Source organism: Pteronotus mesoamericanus, unplaced genomic scaffold (assembly GCF_021234165.1).
Source record: "Pteronotus mesoamericanus isolate MK-2021 breed Mesoamerican mustached bat unplaced genomic scaffold, CSHL_Meso_final scaffold_232, whole genome shotgun sequence".
In the NCBI taxonomy this organism is placed as follows: Eukaryota; Metazoa; Chordata; class Mammalia; order Chiroptera; family Mormoopidae; genus Pteronotus; species Pteronotus mesoamericanus.
The window spans coordinates 10,127,517-10,150,735 of NW_026555311.1; positions in this window are offsets into that span (position 1 = coordinate 10,127,517).

Below are 23,219 nucleotides of genomic sequence, written 5' to 3' on the forward strand. Positions count from 1 at the left end.
ACTTTGTTTAGAGTAAATGAGTACTGATGTTTGGGGTTGAACATAGAATGTGATCAGATTCCCAGGTTTCAGGGCTGAATGAGTGCTATCCTGTCTACCGTACCCTGACCTGAGGGAAATCTCTTGTGTTCCTTCAATTGTTATCTATGATCTCTATTTGTTTTCTGTAAACATAGCCTTTTGATACTGATTGATGAGTTTTGCGTCAATGCTGTATACCCCTGAGCATATGGTTCTCAATATAAGCCACTTCAAGAGAAGGGCTTGTGGCCTTCTCCACTAAGTGCCACCCCTTCCCCTGGCAGACCAAGAGAAGTGTCTGGGATGACTTATTTTATTCCCCCATCCTTGACAACTTGGAACATACTCTGTGGGACAGGGTCTGCCCTCCACCTTAGCTGGCACCCAAACAGGGACCTTCAGGACCCACGCCGCCTCATTCGGGGAATTAGTTTAGAAGAAATTTTTTTAAGTTTAATTTTACTGTATTTTTTTCTAATATCATTTATCCCCTTTGTACCATCTTCCACCTACATCCACTCCCTTCCCCCTGCAATCACTACACTGTTGTCCACGTTCATGAGCCCTTTTTTTTTTTTCTCAAGCCCTCCATCCCCCAACCATCCCCTGGCTGTCAGCTTGCTCTCTATCTGTAAGTCTTTCTCTATTGTGCCTATTAGTTCAGTTTGTTCATTATGTTCCACATATAAGTGAAATCATATGGTTTTGTCTTTCTTGGAAGGACTTATTTCACTTAGCATAATGTTCTCCAGATCCATCCATGTTGTCAGAAAGGGTAAAATTTTCTTCTTTTTTTTAAAGCATAGTATTCCATTGTGTAAATGCCCCATAGCTTTATCCACACGTCTGCTGATAGATACTTGTGCTGCTTCCATATCTTGGCAATTACAATAACACTGCAATGAACAATGGAGTGCTTTCGTTCTTTTAAATTAGCGTTTTGGGTTTCTGTTGCTAAATTCCCAGAAATAGAATCGCTGGGTCATAAAGCAGTTCTGTTTTTAGTTTTTGAGGTAACTCCATAATACTTTCCACAGTGGCTGCACCAATCTGCATTCCCACCAAAAGGGTACCCCTTTCTCCACATCTTCCCCATGTCTTTATAGTCAATTAATATTTGACAGAGGAAGCAAGCACATACAATGGACTAAAGATAGTTTATTCAATAAAGGGTGTTGAAAAAATTGGACAGATACTTGCAGAAAAATGAAACTAGACCACCTTCTAACACCACACACAAGAATAAATCCAAAACAGATTAAAGACTTAAATGTTAGATCCAAAACCATAAAAATCCTAGAAGAAAACATAGACAGCAAAATCTCAGACATTGCTCATAGCAATATTTTATATGCTGTATCTCCTCAGGCAAGGGAAACTAAAGAAAAAATAAACAAACAGGACTACATCAAACTAAAATGTATTTGCAGAGCAACGGAAACTATCAACAAAATAAAAAGACAACAGACTGAATGGAAGAACATATTTGCAATACATCTTATAAGAAGTTAATATCCGAAATTTATAAGAACTTAAAAACTCAACACTAAAAAAACAAACAACCCTTAATTAAGAAACTGAAGTAGACACTTCTCCAAAGAGGACATACTGATGGCCAATAGACATGAAAAGAGGCTCAATGTCACTCATCAGCAGAGAAATGCAAATTAAAACCACAATGAGATATAATCTCACACTGGTCAAAATGGCAATCAATAGAGAAAAATATCTTAAAATGTTGTATACTAATATATCATTCAGTAATGTAACATTTTTGAAATGACTAAATTTTAGAAATGTAATACAGATTGGTGGTTGTCAGAGGTTAGGAAGGGGTAGGGGAATTGTATGTGGTTATAAGAATGAAATCCGAGGGATCCCTTTGATGATGGAACTGTTAGTATCTTGATATCTGGCTGATACATAAACTTAGATGTGATAAAATTTCATTGACCTAAATAGGCACAGGCGCACACACACACAAGAACAAGCTAACTGGAGAAATCTAAATAAAATCATTGTATTGTATATATGTCAATACCCTGGTTGTGATATTATCAGTTTTCAAAATGTTAACACTGGAAAAACTAGTTACGTGTACACATATATAGAATATCTCTGTATTAGTCTGACAGCTACATGTGAATCTACAATTATTTCAATGAAAATGTTTAATGTAAAATGCAATTGTAAAAGTGTCGATGAATTCAAGTGAACAGCTTTGATTTATTTCTCCTTTGGGATCTAGAATCTATAATGAGGGTTCTTAATAAATGCCATTGAGTAAGCTCTGACTCCTGGCTACCCTATGAATGAGTGAGCTGTCTCATCATAGAATTTTTAAGGTTAGTAAGATAAAGAAACACAAAAATTGACCAAAAAATCCAGCATTGGTTTCTGATTGCCTTCTGCTGTGTAGTGTGTGGGCTCAACCCACCTGTGTTCAGGTCTGCTTGTCACAAATCATCAAACATCTATGGAATGTAAGTACCCCTGTTGGGATAGTGAGAGCACTGGATTCTAATTCTATGATATGGGGAAATACAATTTCTTCTGTGTTTGTAATTCTAATTTTTAACTTGTAGTATTTATATATTTTACCTCATTGTGAAGGAAGTTTGTTTGCCAAGACTTTGTTGATAGTTACCAGAAACTTGTTTCCATAGGATAGAAAACAAACATGCTAGTGGAGAATAAATTGGGGTGAATTGTTTTAGGTGGCAATGCCTTAAACTGAGAATCAACCTCATTTTTATTTTAAAACATTTATTTTTCTCCCATACTGATTGGATATCTTGAGGACAGACTATACTTAAGATCATTTTTATATCCCACAGTGCTTGGCATAATGCCATCCTTAAACCTAGTAAGTTGTTAAGTATATATTTACTGACTCTGTTCCTAATTAACCCATCATATAAATTACATGGCCATAAAAATACAGTGAGGAAATGAAAACACATGTAAGCATTCTTTATAGAACATTTTGTAAATAGCTGTCTCAAATTATTAGTCATAAATACAAACTTCATTTAGCATACAAATGTTATAATAAGACAGAACAGGGTAAAGGCATTTTGGAAGCTGTAACAGACTATGGAAAAATGTTAATAACCCATGCCCCCAATATACAATTTGAAACTTAAAAGTGAAATAAAATAAGCAATTATATTCATCTTGCAATGGAATATGATGTTTTCAAAGAGCTCCAATTTTCTTTTTCAAGATAGACTATCATATTCATTTCTAAGATTCTCATTAATATTACTGAGTACAGCTTCAAAAAACATTGCACAGTAAGCATGCCCCACAGAAATGCCTCTCATGATCCATGAACTTATATATTCAGACTAAAATAAAAATAACCTAAATAACTTGGTGTATAACATGTTTGTTTTCTGTCTTGAAGTGTCAAATAAATAAAATACTCCAAATTAATCTATACAAACATATACACTAACTTCTACATTAAAAATAATATGATGTATGTTGATTCACAAATTGTCCTCTGTACAAGAAGGGCAAGGAGAAATCAAAGAAATAGGCAGCCCACTCCAGATTGGTAAGTGGCTGGTTTAATAAGAGAATTTACATATGCTAGTCTTAGGTTACCACAAGACAAGTCAAGCTCCATATCTACCTGCCAGAACCTTAAAAGTTTATACAATGGCCTTAATGCAATTCAGCCACTGATAACATCCAGATGGTTTCAACAATGCACTGGTCTCTCTTGCCATGACTGGTATGGCTCAGTTGGCTAGATGTCATTGGCAAAGTGAATCATCACCAATTCGATTCCCAGTCAGGGCACATTCCTGGGTCATGTGTTCGGTTTCCAGTCAGGATGCGTAAGAAAGACAACTGATCAATGTTTCTCTCTTTCTCTTTCTCCCTCCATCTCCCTCTCTTTAAAAATAAAGAAATAAAATCTTTTTAAAATTACATTGGTCTCTGAAGACTGTGTCCTTGAAGATGGCTCCCAGTGTGAGAATGGTGGACAAACTGTACATTCCAAGAAGAGACTAATGGGTAAAGAACGTCCATTTACCAGAGTCCAGCTCACAGGTACACCAGTGGTCACAGTCTTCTCAATGACCTCCTCCCATAGTGTATTTGGGTTCCTAGAAACAACAGATGAGTAACACATGTTGGGTAGTCATTTCAATTTCTTTTTTTAAATTTTAACCCAGTAATGGTTTACCTTGCTACCAAATTCATGACTGTGAGCACACTCTTTCCTTTTCTATTACACACACACACACACACACACACACACACACAGATGTTTGTTTTTATACTTGGACATTATATATTGCTGATGATGTGAAAACAAGACAACTGGCAAATAAGATGCAGAAGAGAGATAAAAGTACATATGACTAAATGGAAAAGAACCACTTATGTCAACCTGGAGGACACAGCTTTGCAGGCATAGAGAGCTCAAGGATTTTCTGCGTATAAATATAGACTTAGTCACTAAGCAAAATTTATCCTCTTTCATACTGTTTGCTTGCAGAAAGCAAGATAGAACACACACACACACACACATACACACACACACAGAGGCATATACATAATAAAAGAGTGTAGGTTACTTAGGGAATTTATTTTCAAATTCATGGAATGATTATTAGTGAAAATACAATTTCACAAGATAAAAAATTTAGAATCACGGAAACCAATTTCATGACTGGAGATAAATTTATTTATTTATTAAGTTTTGAAGGTTATTTTACATTGACCCTGAACACATGTAGCCTATGTAGTAAAACATGCAAAAGGATATCATTACCTCTATTTGGTTTCATAACAGAAAGCTAAAAAATTATAGTTTCAATGAATGCTTCTCCTTGGAAATAGCAAATAAGTTAGTAATTTTAGTGAAAATATCATAAAGAAAAAGAAAAATGTTCAAGTAGTATAATGAAGAAAGTTAGAGTGAATTATTAACTATTGCAAAAGTACATCCAACAATTACTAAGCAATAATCTACTATAGCACAGTAATTGTGAGTGTGGCTTCTGGGTCTGGCTGGATTCATATTTCAACTTATCACTTGTTAGCTGTGTGACCCTGTACAAGAGCATGACCATTCTGTGTCTCAGTTTATTTCTTATAATATAGGTATAATGTACTGCATTCTTTCAACTGATTGGGTTGTTATGAAGATCATGTAAAATAATCTGCATTAGAAAATTTTAGAATAGTTTCTGATGCATAGTAGACTTAATAAGTGATGGTTGTTATGGCAGACCATTGTTTGACCACAGATTAAGGCAACATAAAGGCTAAAAAGGTAAAACTTTAAAGAGAGAATACACAAAACATCAGAGAAGCAGGCATGTAAAGAGCTCTGCCAAAAATAAAGTGCTGGGAAATGATTTAGAAGAAGTTAATTACAATGGAATTTATTAAGGCAGATTTTAGAGAAGAACGTAGTTTGAGCTGAAACGTGAATTGTAAATAGGATTTGGTTTATGGAAATAGGAGAAGGGAAGAAAAAAACTTCCCAAGAAAAAAAATCGGGCCTTAGAATGTAAGGACATGTCAGTGAATGGTGCTCTTGGGGAAAAGATAAGTAATGTGGTAAATGAAGTTTAAGGGTTTAAGGATTGTGAACATATAAGTTGAAAATTGAAACTGAAATTTGAGATTGAGAAGGCCTTGCTTTGAATATTCTACTATGGAAATTTGTTAGTTGTGCTAAAAATGTATGCCCCATGTTCAGCAAAGATTGTGGTCCCATTCTATGTGAGAGGTTCGATTTGGAGAGTCAATTGCCAAGGTAGGGACACTATACTTTTGCCTCATTTGCATCTAAGTAAGATCATATGACTAATTCTTAACAACAGAATTTGAGTGGAAATAATATGTGTCACTTAGTAGCATGATTAACAAAAACTGTGCTTTCTCCACCAAATCTTTCCTAATTCTTCACCTGGAAGGGTCCTAGAAGTACTAGAAGGTAAGTGTGCTAAAAGGTGAAGCGGAGGAGCCTGTTCCTGTAGGCCCCTGTAACCTCTGTGTGTGTGTTTAATAACAATTAGTGTCACCTTACCTAATAACAAAAGTAATTTCAACTTTATTCTTATCATCTACTGAATATTTTATGAACAGAACTCAAAGTGTTGTAGTAGAAAGCTGGCCCCGGTTTTTAGGAAAAAATTGTAGTATTAATAAGCTAATAGTTAGGAGGCCACTCATGAAGCTATGCCACTAAGTCTGACAGAGTTGAAAAGTGTGTAATCAGGGAGGTGGCATAAGAAACAAAGAAAGGAACACTTAGGAAGACAGTCACTAGGGAAAGGACTGATGGGACTGAGTGGCTGGACCTAGGAAATAAGTGAGAGGAGAAGGAGAAACTCTGGCTATTTTGTGCCCCTGTGACCAGTAAATACAAGTCACAAGATAGCAAATTTGAGCTTAATTTATGATGTTGGTTCATTATAAGTGCTATCAAAAAAAAAAATTATAGGGAGCCTCAAGAGGCAGTGACATCTCTACCACTCAAATATACTACATAAAGATGACAAGTGACCATTCACTAAGGATGTTATAAAGAAGCTCTGTGAAAAATGGATTCTTGTAAAAATGTAACTCCTTAAATTTCTTACAATTCAAATATTTTATAATTAAGCAATGATGATGAGTGGTATTCAAAATATCTCAATAATTTAGAAGAAGAATTTAAGGCAAAGTACAAAGAACAGAAATCTATAGGCTGTAAATACATTTAGTGTATTATTTTTGAAATCAGTATTTTGTTTTAGTTCAGAAATAGGCAGGAATGACAAGGAAATAGCATTCTATAGCATTGAAATAATCTAATCAATAGAACTTTCTTATAATGGTGAGCAATTATAAATCTTACACGTGTCTATGCATATTTTCTGCTGTTTTTCAAATTAATTACCAAATATGTTTTGTGATTTCTATCCAATGTACAGGTAGTATTTTGGAATTTAATCTAGTACTTACCATTTCTTTACAAGCCTGTCCTCAGTCTTCACAAGCTCTTTGATTTATCCACCTGTGATATTTCATCTAAGGCAGAGCAGCATTGTCTCCACATTTAACAGCGTCAGGAACTACACCGGGCTGTGTTATTGTTCCTGCGAGTGCATATTCTGTGTCCACTGCTGATTTGCATAGCATCTGCTGTCACTTTGTGCTTTCTCTGTGTTTTTTCTGCATTCTTGACAGCTGCTTCTATAGCACTTTGCCATTGGATTGGCTGTGATGAGGAGAAGATGTGACATGTTCAGATTCTGATGACACAGCAAACTGCAAATTACCCATTGGCAAAATGAAGTCTATTGCTGGCAAATAGTATCTGGAATTCCGTAATAGGCAATCTGGGCATTGCTGTACTCCAGCACAGCAGATGCTGTTGTGTATAACAGTTCCATTTTCTAGTAGTCAGAGTGGTAATCAGCCATAGCAAGGTATTCATGACTGCCCACTGTAAACAAGCACATCCTTCCCTTGTTCCAAGTGACTCTGGTAATTTCATGAGCAGAGCAGTGAGATTTGGATTACTGGCTTGAGGTATTATCATTATCTTTATAAATTCTAAATTTATATAATTCTCTAAATTTTATTCTTGGTTATTGTAGCGTTTCTCTAGCTTCAGCTGTATATTCAATGAGATAAACCACTTTTGAGCTAATGAAATTATCAATGTTAAAGAAATAACCTGTATTTTAAACTGTGTGATTTCACTACTGAGATGTAATATAACTGCAATTTACTTCAAAGGCTGAGATCCTAGAGCAATCAAGACGGGATATATGAAATCTGTCCTTCTTAAACCCTAGTGTGAAAGCTTTAACGGCCTCACTGAAATAAATTTAAAGATGTTTTAAATCCAAATGATACATTTTATTACGTCCTTTTAAATACCAGTGGTAAACTTCTTGGAGGAAGTTCTCCACCATAACATATTAGGTAAGTGTGTAATATAAAACATAAGTAAAATACTGATTGTATATAAAAAATAAATTATACAAAAATGCTCTCTCTTATATGACATTTTCTGACTCTAGTTAATATTCCATTATTAAGTCAGATAATTTTTAAATATATATATTGAATCCCACTTACAGTTTCTTTCTATACCAAAGCCTTCTTTAAAATTAATATATATATGAATAAAGTCAATAAAATCTGAAAGGGTGTGATTCACAACTTGAAGAGAATTTGTGTGTTTAGATAACACAGGAGTTTAAAATGTAAAGATCTAGGTTGATTCAGTGGCTTTAATGATGGCCTTTGTAGGGGACTCTGTGAAATGCCTTACTCTCAATGAGTGACATTTTTTTCACAATAAGTGGCTAATTTAATAGATTTTGTTATTGTGAAAATGACTGTTTATACTGACTTAAAAGCCAAAACTCCTTGTTTTGTTTTAATTATAGGTAAAGAGATTTACTCCCTTTTTTAGAAGCTCTGGCACTCAAAATACCAATTATTTTAGCAATCTAAATTCGGATCACAATGGTGTAAATATCAACTACAATCCACAAAATAAATTTGCAAAAGCAACCTCTTTTGTTGTTATTTACACTGTGTGCAAACAAAATTGTACATATGTTGTGGAGTGTTTATCAGTGGATTGGCTAGACAGGAGTAAGCGCATCATTGTGGAAAATATGAGTTTAAAAACATAAACATAATTCCTACAATTAAGTTTCAAAAATTGAATATAAGCTTCAAATAAAGTTGGAGAAAAAATAACTTGCATTTTTCTTTGACAAAACACATAAACTTTAGTGCAAAGATTCCAAAGACACTAGGAAAATGATATGCCTTCTTTGTAGTTTATTTTCATGTTTTTCCTCACTGATTAGGTTTTTGCCTATGTTTGGGGCAGTGAATTTAGTGAATAAATGACTCATTCAAGGTAATATTTTAGACAATGACAAATACTTCAGTAACACCAAGTGAGTCATTGTTGATTAAGCCATATTATGTAAAACATATTCCAGGCTAACTCTCTGGATGTCTTAGAAGCACTCGGAACTAAATCTTTGAGCAATAGAAGAGGAAGAGAAGAGAGAAAGGAGATGGTCCCTGATATTTGCAGCCAATATGGATAGTTACACAATTATAATGAGTTAGGGAAAGCTGTGAATTAGGGTAAACTTAGAAATAATGGAAAGTTATACAACTAAGTTTCAAAGTCAATTAATAGGATAAAAAGTTTAACTACTTAATTGACTTTAATCAAATATCTATATTATTTATCCTATATTGGTTAAACACTAAAATCTAAATATAGAGAAATGAGTAAATAAGATAAATCAATAGAAGATATTTATTCAAATTTTATACTAGAGGGCTCTTCAATCTAATTAAAACCATTATTCTTATATCTAAAATAATTTTATTATAAAAACTTTAGAAGTATTGTCATCTATGAAACTATCTTCTAGACTCAATAAGGGTACAGGTGGTTAACTGATTTTTTTTTTTAATTGTTCAAGTACATTTGTCTCCATTTTCCTGCCACCACTTTCCCCCGGCCCACCCACCCTCACCTCCCACCCTCAATCCTTCCCCTCTTTGGCTTTGTCCATGGGTCCTTTATACATGTTCCTTGATTTGACCCTTCCTCTTCTTTTCCCCATTATCCTCATACCTCCTTCTCTCTCATTACTGTCAGATTGCTTTTTATTTCAATGTTGCTGGTTATACTTTCCTTGCTTGTTTGTTTTGTTGATTAGGTTCCACTTATAAATAAGATCATATGGTATTTGTCTTTCATGCCCTGGCTTATTTCACTTATGATAATGCTCTCCAGTTCCAGCCATGCTGTCGCAATGAGTAGTAGCACTTTCTTTCTTTCTTTCGGGCAGTATTTCATTGTGTAAATGTACCATAGTTTTTTGATCCATTCATTTATTGATGGGCACTTAGGTTGCTTGCAGCACTTGGCTATTGTAAATTGTGCTGCTAAGAACACTGGGGTGCATAGGTTTTTTTGAATTGGTGTTTTGGGATTCTTAGGGTATACTCCCAGCAGTGATTTGAATAAAATAAAAACAAAATGAAAGTGAACAATAACTGCAAGTCTTTGAGTCTGCTTTAAAAACGCAAACCAGTTGTCACTTTTGACATTCAAAAATGGAAGTACTATGATACTCCTTATCTCTACACATCTGCTTAAAAAAAAAAGTCCTTTAAAAGTGAAAATAATGTGAAAAGATTGTTTTGTGTAGTATGGACATTTTAACAATATTAATCCTATCCATGAATAGGGTATGTGCTTCCACTTATTTGTATCTTCTTCAATTTCTTTCTTCAGTGTCTTATAATTTTCCAAGTACAGATCTTTTATAGCCTTGGTTTGGTTTATTCATAAGTATTTCATTCTTTTTGAAGCAATTGTGAATGTTATTTCCTTAATTTCTCTTTTTGATAGTTCATTATTGGCATATAAAAATATAACTGATTTCTGGATATTAATCTTGTATCCTACTATTTTACTGAATTCACTTACTATTTCTAGTAGTTTATTTGTCAAATATTTAGCGTTCTCTATGTACAGTATCATGTCATCTGTAAACAAAGACAGTTTTACCTCTTCATTTCCAATTTGGATGCCTTTTGTTTCTGCTTCTTGTCTGATTCCTGTGACTAAGACTTCTCGTACTATGTTGAATAAGAGAGTTGAAAGCAGATATCACTGTCTTGTTCCCAATCTAAAGAGAAAGACTTGTAGTTTTTGCCCATTGAGTATGATGCTGGCAGTGGGTTTCTTATATATTGCCTTTATTATGTTTAGGTATGTTCCCTCTATTCAATGCAGCTCCTATCAAGATATCAATGGTGTATTTCACAGAACTAGGCCAAATATTTCAAAAATTTACATGGAACAACAAAAGGCCTCCAATAGCAAGCGATCTTGAGAAATAAGAACAAAGTTGGAAGAATCACGCTATACCTAACATGAAACTATAGTATAAGACCATGACAATCAAAACAGCATGGTGCTGGCATAAAAACAGACACAGAGATCAGTGGAACAGAATAGAGAGCCCAGAAATAAACCCACACCATTATAATCAATTAATACTTGACAGAGGAAGCAAGCATATATAATGGGCTAAAGATACTTTATTCAATAAACACTGTTGGGAAAATTGGACAGATATATGCAGAAAAATGAAGTTAGACCACTTTCATACACCAAACACAAGAATAAATTCAAAGTGTATTAAAGACTTAAATGTTAGACCCAAATCCATAAAAATCCTGGAAGAAAACATAGACAGCAAAATCTCAGATATTTCTCATAGTAATTTTTTATCAAACATATCTCTTCAAGCAAGGGAAATGAAGGAATAAACAAATGGGACTACATCAAACTAAAAAGTTTTTGCATGTTAAAGGAAACCATCAACAAAATAAAAAGACAACCGACTGAGTGGGAGAACTTATTCACCAATACATCAGATGAGGTGTTAATATCCAAAATTTATAATGAACTTATAAAACCCAATACTAAAAAAATATGCAACCCAATTAAAAAATGGGCAAATAACTTGAACAGGCACTTCTCCAAAGAGAACATACAGATGGCTAATAGACACATGAAAAGATGCTTAACATTGCTAATCATCAGAGAAATGCAAATTAAAACCATAATGAGATATAGCCTCACAACAGTCAGAATGTTTGCTGTGACCCTTCAAGGCCAAACAGGTTCATGGGATTCGTGCATACAGAAGAATATTCGCAGAGCTGATGGGATGTCTAACAGGGCTTTATGCAAGGGTGGACGATCCACATACACTGCAAGCTGCATGTCACACTCCATGTCACCTGTACTCTCTTTGTGGCACCTGGTGTGGCCCTTGCATTCCCCCAGCAGGAAGCCCTACCCCTTAATATACTAGAAAGAGACAAAGCCAGCAGGGTGCCAACTGATCTTATGCAACAGGGTTTCATACTACATATGTGAGCCCACTCAAGGCTATGGGAACAGTTAATCAGACTTTTTCTCAAGGCTATGAGAACTACTTTATCAGGCCCATTCAGTGTGAGAAACTGCTTCCCCTAGTTACCCAGATATCTGGGTGAGGAAGCCAGACTGCCTCCATTTACCCGCTAGCATGGCTATCATCAATAAATCACCAAAAAACAAATGCTGACAAGGATGTGGAGGAAAGGAAAGTATTTTGCACTCTTTGTCGGGGTGCAAATTGGTACAGCCACTGAGGAAAACAGTAGGGACATAACTCAGGAAATTAAAAATGGATCTGCCTTTTGACCCAGCAATCCCACTTCTGGGAATTTATCCTAAAAAACCCAAAACACTAATTCAAAAGAACATAAGCACCACTATGTTCATTGCAGCATGAGTTACAATCGCCAAGATATGGAAGCAACCCAAATGTCCATCAATATATAAGTGAATAAAACAACTATGGGACATTTACCCAATGGAATACTACTCAGCCATATAAATGAAGAAAACTTTACCTTTTGCGACAGCATGGATGGACTTGGGATATATTATGCTAAATGAAGTAAGCCAGTCAGAGAAAGAAAAATACCATCTGATTTCACTTATATGTGAAATTTAATTAACAAACTGAACTAACCAGCAAAATAGAGACAAATTCATAGATAGAAAGAGTATGACAGCTATATGGCGTGGTGGTTGCGGGGGAAGGGATCCAGCAAAAAGGAAAAAGGACTCGTGGACATGGACAACAGTGTGGTGATTGCAGAAGAGAGGGGAGTACCAAGGGAATAAATGGTAATGGAAAAAAATACAATTAAAAAAAAAGAAGGAAATATTTCTAAATGTGCTAAAATATTTTAGACAAAATGTTGTGAAATGAGGTTAGTTATAATCATACTTCTTCAAATTATAGCACCCCAAATTCCAGCTGAGAGAAACTGAAGGCAATTGTAATAGAACTTTCCTTTGAACTGCAGGGCAGGATGCTAAGCTATATAGTTGTGCATTTTAATTGTCGATTACATAGCATGTGAAATTGCGAAGTATTTAAAACTATGACGTTAGAAAACAGACATGTAGAATTCTTTCTACAATATATAACCTGTGTAATTTTCAATGAGTAGATTATACTTTTGAACTATATTCTTAATGTTAATGTTAATGTAGTAATCTTATAATCTTAATGTTAATGTAGTAATAATTATAAAATTTAAATTTTAGAGTTATTAGGTAAATTATCTTATATAATACATATAAAACTTCCAGTACAGTTCTAGTATATAAAATATATTTAAAAACCAAAATCTATTCTTCTTAATAGTCTCCAAAGTAAATTAATCTAGGTATAGATTAGAGTAAATATGCAGGTGTATTACATCATTTTTTTTATGTTGAGTTTCCAGGCAAATAAATATAAATTTTTTTAAAATTTTGTTTATATAACTGATGTTCATATAAATTTCATTTTTTTAAGGTTTTTTATTGTTTTTCAAGTAGAATTTGTCTCCATCTTCCTGCCACCACTTTCCCCCCGCCCCACACCCCCCCACCTCCCACCCTCAATCCTTCCCCTCTTTGGCTTTGTCTATGGGCCCTTTATACATGTCCCTTGATGACCCTTCGCCTTCTTTCCCCCGTTATTCCCCTCCCCCCTCCAATATGGTTACTGTTAGTTTATTCTCTATTTCAATGTCTCTGGTTATATTTTGCTTGCTTGTTTGTTTTGTTGATAAATTCAGCAATATTCCACAAACTATAACAATTTCAACCTCTTGAAATCATTATTACACTGAGTCTATTATCTGATAGATTAACCATTCTAAACTAATGAGCAAATCTTCCATGCCTTAACTGATAGAAACACTCAACAGGACTGGGCTCATGAAGGAAACTCTTGCAACTTGTCACCAAAGGGCTCTCCTTAGATTGCCACAACTCCATTAATCTCTCCTTTTTTTGCAAAGATTTTTAAAAACTTCTTATGAATTTAGGTAACCCCACTATTATTCAGTATTTCTATACCTTTGACATAAGTATAGATCATTAGATATTTTGTCTTATAAATTGCTAAAATCATTCTTTACATACCCCCCCGTCATGTAACCCTGTGAAACAGAAAATGTGTTATTTCTGCATGACTTATTCTCAGTGAATTCTAGTGTTGATGCCATATATATAGATGTGTGTGTGTGTATATATATGTTTGTTTAATAAATATTTGTTCAATAACTGCTATGTTATACATTTTACTAAATGCTAAGTGATATGATGGAAAAACATTTGTGAACAAGGAAAACACCCCTAGAGTTGTAAGTACAGTAGGAATTATGGGCAAAAAGATAATTATAAAGTAATTAAGTAATTAATTCAATTATAGATCAAATCATAATAGTATATAACCCAGATTGTACATGAGGAGGGCAATAAGTTAGTAAATATTTCTTAGAAAAATTAAATATTTAAGCCAAAATCTGAAGGATAGGTAGAATTTAGCTTCATTGAAGAAGAGTGTATAGCACGAAGAAAACAATATTTACAAAAACAGAATCAAAGAAAATATGGACTATACCAGAATGAGTAAGTTCACTATGGCTGGAGTGAGAGGAATATACAGGTAGGGAGTGGAGGAAGGCTGAAGTGGTGGACCAGCCAGAGCATGAAATACTCTGAAGGACATTGTAGCTCTTCCATCTGTAACAGTTGTAATCAACTTTCCTCTATGCACTTTCTCTTTTGAGTACTAGAAAAAGACTTAGACATTTCCATGTCATAAGCATATTTCCAATTTCCAGCCAATTTTCAATTTTATTAATGTTTGACTTGTGATCACCATCATAAGTTTAGTACATTATAATATAAACCATTAACTTTTTATTTCATTTGTCCATTCATGTATCTCATATATAATATATATTTTATAATATATATAGATAGCTGAAGTATGCCTCCCAAATTCATACTTCAAGATTTCATATGCAGGACCTCAAATGTAACTGTATATGGAGACAGGGCCTTTAAAGAGGTGATTAATTTAAAATAAATCCTTCAGGGTAGAAACTAATCCAATCTGATTCCTGTCTTTAAAAGAAGAGAACATTAGGACACAGAGAAAGACTCAGGGATGTAGCACACAAAGAAAAGGCCATCTGAAACAGTGAGAAGGTGGCCACCTACATGCCAAAGAGAGAGGCTTCAAAGGAAAACAAACCTGCCAACACTTTTATCTTGGACTTCTAAGCTCCAGAACTGTGAGAAAATAAAATTCTGTTGCTTAAGCCACACAAACCTATGGTACTTTGTTATGGCCGCCCTGGCAAACTAATACAACACTTGCGTGAGTTTGTGTTTGTGTGTGCATTTCCTCTGTTCTCTGCACCCTTCTGTTGGTTAAGGATATAAAGAAAAGAAACATCATTTTCTAAATTCTGAGAATTTAAGAATTGATGGAGAGATTATATTAGTAAAGCAAAAATTACCAAAAAAGATGCTACAAGGGAACTGTCAGAAAATTACAACACAACATGCAGAAAGTCTTGATAATGGTGATGCTTAGGCAAAATCTTGAAGGAAAAACTGGAGTTAGCAAAATGAAAGAACTGGTTCTTGGAAACACAAAAACAAAAACAGATAGCATTGGCTTTCTGGCTGACCCAACAGTTTTGGAGAACGGCAGATTTTATGATTTGCAATAGCACCCTGCTGCTCACCCAGGTGTTTGTATAAAGTAGTAGCAGGCAGACACCCCTTCAATGATCTTAAACAGTGACCTCTAATTACATTTTCTCCTATCTACAGCTTCATTTCCATGATGCTACATTTTGTAATTTTCAGTATGTTGTTTGTTTTCCTCTGTGAAAGAAAGGAAACAAATTAGCAATGAATAAATGTTGTCCATCTCTATTATCAGGTTGTTGTATATGACCTCTCACACACACTGGTTCTAACACTTCATGGTCCTCATTCTTAATTCCAGAAACATATTTTAAAATATGGCAATTTTAAAATGTGGCAAATGTTCAGGCTTTGGCCTTCTTTCTGCCCATCAAATCACGCTGAGGTTCTTCCTCTCAGCTTTTATTTTAATTTGTTTTAAGTTAATGATTAATGCCTACACCAGCTGTTATCTGCTCTCAGTCCACCCAGTAGCACAAAAACACTTACCAACACTTAGTCGTAACACTGTGGGCTATTTATTTACCTTCCTTCCCTCCCCTACAATGTTTGTCTTTTGAATCAGTTCCTTTAGGCTAAGGTTTAGCTCCTTCCCCCTTGGGTCAAGTGTTCTTTAGCTTTAGTCTTTATCAAAATCACCTGGAAGTTATTGTAAAAAATGCAGATGGTCCTCAAATGCTCTAATTAAAAATATTTGAAGGAATAGCATATAAAATGAGAAATATTGCCTCAGTTATTAACTGATCTGCAGGATGTTTATTAATAGTACTCAGCAGTTGGTACACTTAAAACCTTTAATCCTTTAATGTGAACACGATGGCACAATGTTTTATTTCCTATGTTCTCAAGTCTACCCCTGGTAACCACAGAGCAGCATGTAAGCCGTCTGTGTGTGTGTGAGTGTGTGAGTGTGTGTGTGTGTGTGTGTGTGTGTGTGTGTGTGTGGACTGGGCTCACATGATTACAGAGGATCGCAAGGCCAAATCTGCAGAGCCAATGTCCCAGTTTGAGTCTGAAGGCAGGCAGGCTGTAATGCACCCAGGGGGAGTTAATGTAACAGGTTCAAGGCTGTCAGGCAGAGTCCTTTTATTTGAGGGAGGGTCACCCTTTGGTTGTACTCAGTCTTTTGACTAATTGGATGAGGTCCACCCACTTGAGGGGGGAGCAATCTTCTTTATGCAGGCTACCAATTTAAATGTTAATCTCATCCCAAAATGACGTCACAGGAGCACCCAGAATAATGTTTGACCAAACATCTTGACACTAATGGCCCAACTGTCAAGTCAACACATAAAATTAACCATCACAGTTCCCATGGGAATAATCTCAAATCCATGAAAAATTGATCTGAAATTGATTTTTGTGTGTGGTGTGAAGTGTGATCTCATTTAACTGTTTTCCTGTAGGGATAATTTGGACATCCATCTCCCCTTTCTCTGTATGGATCATTTATTTTCTCAACACTTATTTTCTCGCGATACTTCATGAGAAAATTCTAGTAAGTTTACAATACTACACACATCTGAATGCCCAATTGTAACTGAGGCCATAAAGGCAGATTCTTAGTAGGTTCTACAACTTATTTTAACAATTTAAGGAAGAGTTCCCAGATCCATCACAGACATCTATTTTCCCGCTTAATGAATCAACCTTTTGGCAGCCAGGCTGAGAATGGATTCCTGGCTGATATGTAGTCTTTCTTTCTTTTTTTCTTTAAAGATTGTATTTGTTTACTTTTAGAGAGAGGAGAAGGGAGGGAAAAAGAAAGGGAGAGGAACATCTATGTGAGAGAGGAACATTGAACAGTTGCCTCTTGCACATGTCCTGATCGAGGACCAAAACTGCAACCCAAGTATGTGCTTTGACCGGGATTTGAACCAGTGACATTTTGTTCTGTGGGACAATGCTCAACCTACTAAGCCACACCAGTCAGGACTGTAGTCTTGATTTAAGCCAATATGTCAATGGGTATGGTTAAAAAACATGGATGATCCTGGATAAGACTATATAATAATTCAAAATTAACTGTATCCTTCTGCTATTACAAATCTAAACAGAGAAGCTAGATGCTCTATTTGATATCTTACAGACTGTCCTCAAATATAAACTGTCCTCAAATTTCCACTAATTTTGCCTGAATTATAGTTTCTTCTAAATTCTTCTGGTGATTTCAGTGAGTTTGTTCATTTGGCATATTATACATAATATTACTGACCCATAAATATTGCCACTGATTAAACTATACTCACCCAAATGGCTCTCAGAGACTTTCTTTGATTTTATAAAGCACACATATTGTTAAGGAATATGCTTACTAAAATATTGAGTAAATAATTCTTCTCTATAGTATTATAAACCAATTAAAATCAGAGACAGCCTTACTGTAAAAAACAAAACAAAACTGCTTTTTCCCATAATTTGGATGTTTATCTTCTACTATGTTGTCTACTCCTCCCATTTCATTGACTCATACAGAACATTTCCATTGCCTCTAGCCACTGTTACATAATTCACTGTAAGCCTTGTCTTTTCATACACATTTAAATAGTTGGCCCCATCAATCCATGGGTCACCTATTCCAGTTTCCAGGAACCCCCACCCTCTACTGTTGTTCAGACAATAACAGAGGAAAAATAAGCATCATGATTATTTCCAATATTATAAATCATCCCACTTTTTTTTACAAAGAGCATAGGGTTGCAGCCAGCTTTGATGTTTCAAAAGAATTGCTTTCATTTTGCCTTCTGATAATTTTTACCAATGTAACTTCAATGTTTACACATTGAACTGTAAGCTACCTTACCTGTTTCTCTTTCACCTTCATTGGCTACTGCCTCTTTTCTTTTTATTAGGGAAGAAGGAGAGGTTTCTTCTGTCTTCTTTCTTCTATTCCTTTCTCCCATTTCTATCATCTCTGTCTTTATGATTTTCTTTTCTCTTCCCTTCTATTTTCTTTCTTTCTTGTGCCCTGCATATTTTCTTTATGCTTCTTCTTTTCATTAAGTTTATTTAAAAAGAGAAAAAAGATCTTCTTCTGGCAAGTTAATTACTAATACCTATCTTAAGAAGAAATATTCATCACCTAAATACATTAGCTGACATTTCAGTTAGCAGTCATACAAATTAATACTATTACCTTCATGTTTCTCACAGATTATAAACCATATTGTTGTTTTCCCTCTTTGGACATGATTTGACTGTAAAATCTCAAATGTTCCAGCAGGGGTTGTGGTTGCAGGTGGGAATACCTTCTAGCCAAAGTGTCATCCCCTTTTGAATTCCTGGATAAAGTTGTTACATAAAAACTCTTCCATTCCTTAAGTGGCATACTAGGTCCTGCTCCCTCATCAAATGTATCACTGAGTAGGTCTTTATTACTGTTAGCAGCTTAAATTCCAGCCCTCTCATCACCATTTAACATTTCTCTGGTGCGATTTAAATGGATTTTCATGGTATTCCAATATCAGAGGGCATATTCTGCCAGTATAAAACATGTTCAGTGGCTACAATCACAAAACATCTAAATATATCGAATTTCATTTTTGGATGCTTTTCCCCTTCACCTCTCATGCCAAACTAATTCATTTTTCCTGACTACTCATACAAAGAGGCCTCAAAGTATCCAATCTGAAAACAAGATTAATTTAACACTTTCAACATTTTTTCATAACTTTTGTAACTGCATTTTCAAATATTCAAGGCAATATTTCACTAGAATGTGCATGTTGGTTATAATAGAAACGTTCTTTTAAATAGTATGGCTTACACATACTAACCACTTTTTAATCACCCAGTTTTACAGATGAAGAGATAGCATACAGCATACAGAAAATGTAAGAGATGTGAAACTTCTAGAGGGTGGTCAAACTGGTTTTAGAGTCTATTAGTCAATATTAATATACATTTAGAGAAAGTCCAGATACTGTTCTAAGTAAGGTATATTGACCATGTATTAGATAATATTTGTGTAGTACTTCCTAGCTCAAAAACAAAACATCCTTTTTGTAAATATATATGTTTGATACTATAAAATCTTTACAACACATTATAGGAAATTATGGCATATTTTGCAGTCAATTGTTAGATACACATTATTTATGGGGTATATTAATATTAAGTTGAACCTTATGAAATCACTGAACTTTCTAAAATTTTTTTGTTTTTTTAATTGATATTTTTATTTTCTATTTTTTATTGTTGTTCAAGTACAGTTGTCTCCATTTTCTGCCACCACTTTCCCCCGCCCCACCCACCCCCACCTCCCACCCTCAATCCTTCCCCACTTTGGCTTTGTCCATGGGTCCTTCATACATGTTTCTTGATGACCCTTCCCCTTCTTTCCCCCATTACCTTCCCCTCCCCTCCTCTGCTTACTGTCATTTTGTCTTCTCTCTTTATTGATCTAAAATTTATAAGTTAATATTGTTTAATCTAATAACAATTAAATGATATGTAAACAGACTCAGGTTAAAATAATGTCAAAATTTGTCCTTTTTTATTTTCTAAGTGTTAAAGTGGAGATAGGGTGGGAATAGGGGGAGGGAAATATGAATTCTGACCAATTAGAAAAAGAAAAAATAATCCAAAGGGAAACACTTCCTTCATAAATGTTTCAATAAGACATTACAATTGATGTAAGAATTAAAACCTAAACATGGCAAGTACTTGACAATGTCTCTTTAACAGCTTCTGATTGATTCATTTTAGTCTGCATGCCCTGGCTTATTTACTGCCCCCTAGAGTGCCTGTAGCTTGACGGACTCCCAGTTCTTGTTGACACAGCATGTGGGAACTGGATCCATTATCTTTAGTCTGTAGGACTATAAAATATCTAATAAACTTAGCAACCAGTATGCCAAGTACATGCAATGAAGCCAGCTGGTGAAGTCTTGTTGTGTATTAAAGTGAACTTTGTATCGATTTTGAAAGGAAGCTCTAGAACCCGTTCTTCCCTATGTAATATCTCAGAGTTTCCGGGGCATTAATCTAAAACTTATCTTAACCATGGCTTTTCTGTCTGCTGCCACAAAGAGGGAACACAAGCCAATAGAGAAGCAATTCTTATGCTGCAAACTATAAAAACACACTTGTCCTGAAATGTGATTATTTCAAGTTTTACAGACTTTGAGAAATTACCTATACGTTTAGGAAACATGTATTAGACAGAGGATGTGAAGAATGCTTGGGATTCAGAACAAAATGCAGAGAGAACATGTTCACGCATCCATCATGGTATCGGCAATGCTCAATTTTTGGTAAGGGTGCATAAGTGTTCAAAATTTTCATTTGTGAATGTATAATTTATATCACTGCCAAGTTCCTTATTGTTTTCTTTATTTAAATTGGCATCCTGATTTATTCCAAACATTTTCTGAGTTGGAGTTAATTAACTTAGTTCTTGGGGTAGGAAGCCGGAATAGGAATAAAATAATTTCTTAATAAGGTTCTGACAATCTGAATTCATAAATTGAGACATACAAGGAAACATTTAAAAAGCTGTAACCATGAATTAAATATAGTATATTCAGAATCTGCCTGCATTTGTGAGAGAAAAATTCAAGAATAGATTCATAGACAATTTGGTCCAACCTCTTTTAATTTTCTGGAAATAATAATGAATAAGAACATTTTTTAAAAAATTCTAAATTTAGTTTGCAATAATCAAGGTTGAAATACATGTTCCCTGATTTCCAGTTCAGTGTTTTCTACAATGCAATAGAGGTGTAAAATGATCAAGGCAAAATGTCCTTCTGAATCACTGAAAGCTCAGGAGAAACAAGCACTATTCTTCTCTGCAGAATAAGGTTAAGGCTGGGAGAAATGATTTTTGCAAATGGAAAATTAGATTTTTTTTTTTTTGGTGTCCTGGTATTTCCCCTTTTGAAGGTATTCAAGAGGGAATACAACTACAAAAATTACAATCAGTAAGTGACAGTGTGTAAATGATAGGCCTGGCAACAGGACATATGGTCTGAAGAAATGAGGGCAATATGCATTTCTGTATGGCGGCTGACAGTTTAAAGAGAGAAACAGCAGAGAAAGTATGATAGTTCATTGCAGCAGCTGGAAGTTGCATGGACATACAAACACTGTCTTGCTCATGGTATAAAAATTGATATGATTTTTTAAAGGAAGTGAATATTTAGGTGTCCATTTATATGCCATGATTGTGGGCAGTTGACCGAACTTTTTCTCAGCCATCACAGGCTCTATTTCACTAAGTAAGATGACCATCTAAAATTGATTTGCTTTAATTTTTTTTAAGTAAAAATAGATCATTACAGAGCTAGGAACCATGTTTGCATTTAGTTTGGAAAGAGAGAGATTTATGGTAAAGAATAATTCACATGTACGACTCTCAAGAAAGAAAAAAATGATGAGATTAAACATGATTATTTTTGAAAAGAAGGAAGAAATAATACTGAAAGTTAGAGAACTGGACATATGTACTATGTGGAAATGACAATATGAGTTGAATTGAAGCCATCTGAATCACAGCATCTAAAGTAAGAAAAGATTGGTTGAAATATGATTGTTTTTGTTTTTTGTTCTACTTGAAAAAATGATTTTTAAAAAGATACTATTTATTTACTTTTAGAGAGAGAGAAAGAGAGGGAGAGAAACATCAGTATGAGACAGAAACATCAATCAGTTGCTTCTTGTAAGTGACCCAACCAGGATGAACCCACAACCCAGGTGTGTGCCCTGACCAGGAATTGAACTGGGGGAGCTTTCACCTTGTGGGATGATACCCAGACAACTGAGCTACACCTGTTAGGGCTAAAAATGATTTTTAAAAATTATTATACAAAATTATTTATCTGTGGACACGTGATAACTATAAGGATTTGAAATTTTACAGATAGAATGGATCTGATCTCCAAAAAATATTTAAGTATTTTTAAGGTCCATTGAGTGTATGATCTAGTGAGAGCAAAACCCTGATTCAGCCTGACCAGAACATTAAAGGACCAGCTAGGTTGCCTTTCTGTATAATTATGCCAAAGAGAACTGAAAGTGTCTGGAAACTTCATTGAATACATGTACATTCTACAGCAGTAGCTATTTTTTCCCCAAAGAATCTAAAAGTATTTGGGGGTTAGTTCTTTTCTGAGAGTCAAATTAGTGGCTTTTTCTAATGTGCGTTTTAAAATATGAAACGAAACTGATAGAACAAAGTGGTAAAACGATCTGCTAGGAGATTCACCTTTTCACATGTGTTAATTTTAGTTTTTCTTGTTTTCTCAAAGTTTAGGAAATAATTTTTAAGAATTTTATATTAAAGAACATTTTAAAAATAAATTTTAGCATTTACTATTAGATACTTGCCAATAGGAACTTTGTTTTTCACCCTAAATAAAAACGACTTGGAAATATTTTTTTTTCCTTTTAGTTTATATTTAAACCGATGAGGAAGACATGCTCTATTTAGAGATTCCAAGAAGTGATCTTCTCTCTAATTCATTTTGGACCTTCCTTTTACATCTTATAAAACAGACCTCACAGGTCCTAAAGAATACATGCGCATTAGCTGCACATTAGTCCTGCTATCAGA